The sequence below is a fragment of the Lutra lutra genome, chromosome 5 (assembly GCF_902655055.1).
Source record: "Lutra lutra chromosome 5, mLutLut1.2, whole genome shotgun sequence".
In the NCBI taxonomy this organism is placed as follows: Eukaryota; Metazoa; Chordata; class Mammalia; order Carnivora; family Mustelidae; genus Lutra; species Lutra lutra.
In genome coordinates this window covers 99239680-99241985 of record NC_062282.1, presented here as the reverse complement: position 1 = coordinate 99241985, position 2306 = coordinate 99239680, and the positions used below count along the sequence as shown (strand labels likewise).

Sequence of the window (2306 nt, the reverse complement as noted above, 5' to 3'; positions counted from 1 at the left end):
TAAAGATTTTATTTATTTATTTGACAGAGAGAGATCACAAGTAGAAGGAGAGGCAGGCAGAGAGAGAGAGAGAGGGAAGCAGGCTTCTTGTTGAGCAGAGAGCCCGATGCGGGACTCGATCCCAGGACCCTGAGATCATGACCTGAGCCGAAGGCAGTGGCTTAACCCACTGAGCCACCCAGGCGCCCTTCTTCCTGTTTTTTAAAAGGATGTTTGTCATTGGGTTTAAGGCCCACTCTAATTTAGGATGATCTCATCTTAAGATCTTTAATTACATCAGCACAACCTTTTTCCCAAATAGGGTCACATTCACAAAATATGGTGGACATATTTTGGGGACCACCATTCACCCACTACAAAATGGGTAACAAAAATGGGGAAACTTAGCTATAACTTACTTTTTTAAAAGCCATCCTACAGGTCAGTCCATATAGATCTAACCATAGTGTAGATACATAGTAATTTATCCAGTGACTTCCTTGTTCATGGACATTGAAGATGTTTTCAAGCATTTGCTACTACAAACAATTCTGTAATACAGTCATACCTATAATGTTCTTTTATTTCTGTAAGAACGCATTCCTAAAGATAGAATTCTTAGGACTATGGTAGAGTACATGTATTTACTATTTTAAACAAGTATTTCCAGGAAGAAAATAGCTTTCCATATCCATGCCCTTGATAACATCAAATATTAATCTCTACTAATTTTGCCAATGTGAGTGAAAAATGGTATCTTAGTTTTAATAAGTAATTCCCTGCGTGTAGAGGTTGAGCATTTTTCCATGTTTATTGGACAGTGAGATTTCTTCTTCTGATCTACTCATGTTTTCTCTCTGCTTTACGCTTTTTATTTCATTTAGTCTTCACATGTAGGCACTACTATTCTATCTATCTGTATAGTTAAAGAAATTGAGGTTTTAATTAAGGAATTTCCCCCAAGCTTACCCAGCTAGTAAGTGGCAGGTTAGGGATATTAAACCAGGCAGACTGAGTGCAGGAGTTAGGCTTATTTTCATATTTATTGGCTATGTTTTTCTTCCCCCCCTTTGGAATATTTTATTCTTGGCTTTATTATTTTTTATAAAATATTTTTTAAAATATTTATATATTTATATATAAATATACATTTATATATAAATATAAATATATTTATATTTATATAAATTTAAAAATATATTTATATATTTTATAAAAATATTTATAAAATATTTTTATAAAATATTTTATACTAAAAAATATTTTCCAAACTATTGTATGTCATTTCATTGTATTTATTCTGCTTTTGCCAGAATTTTTTTTTAAAGATTTTTATTTTTATTTGATAGAGAGAGATCACAAGTAGGTAGGGAGGCAGGCGGCAGTGGGGGTGGGGAGAAGCAGGCTCCCCACTGAGCAGAGAGCCCGATGCAGGGCTCGATCCCAGGACCCTCAGATCATGATCTTAGCCGAAGGCAGAGTCTTAACCCACTGAGCCACCCAGGCGCCCCAAGAATTTTTAATTACATAATCATTTGTCTAGTTTCTTTATAAGTAAGGATGCAGACTGACAGCAGAGTTGTCCTTTTAATGTGAACTTAAATACCTTTGTTTGGGCAGGGACCAGGCATAGTGAGTGGGATGGGGTAGAAGGATGGTCTCCACTTAACTGATTACAGTACCCACCACCCCTTACTGCTTACTCCTCCTTAACTTACTTACTCCCAAAAGGTATTTGGGTTTTCAGTGCTAGCATGGTTTCTTGTTTCTACCTTAAGATCTTCCCCATCCCAGGTTTATAAAAATCACCTAGAATGTACTTTGGTATGTGATGTGAGGGTGAGGAGTCCAAACCTCAGATGGTTAATTATAACTATGTTGTTTATGAATTAAAATACCATTTGTCCATTACATGGTTCAAATACTCTTCCAAAACATCAATTTTTTTTTTTACAAGAGAACAAATCTACACCTTTATTTACTTTTCATTAAATTTAAATCCTTGAGGGGTACAGCATCACATGGATTCTGTGGCCAATGGCTTTAGCAGGAAGGTTGCTTCGGAATTTGGCGTGAACCATGCCGCTGTTTCCATGAGCACGAGTTACTTTTCCCCAGATTACTCTGGTTTTGTTTGGTTTGCCACCAGGAGTCACCGTGTTGTTCTTTGCTTTGTACACGTAAGCACATCTCTTGCCTAGATAGAATTCAGTTTCATCTCGAGCATATACACCTTCGATTTTAAGAAGAGCTGTGTGCTCCCTCTGGTTGCGGAGACCCCACTTACAGCCAGCAAAAATGGCCTTGGATCACAGCCTCCCAGACAT

At 37.0% G+C, this 2306-nt stretch overlaps 1 pseudogene; it reads right to left on the bottom strand.

The window, feature by feature from the left end:
- Positions 1-1920: 1920 nt before the first annotated feature.
- LOC125100504 (60S ribosomal protein L35a-like) lies at positions 1921-2306 on the bottom strand (annotated as a pseudogene).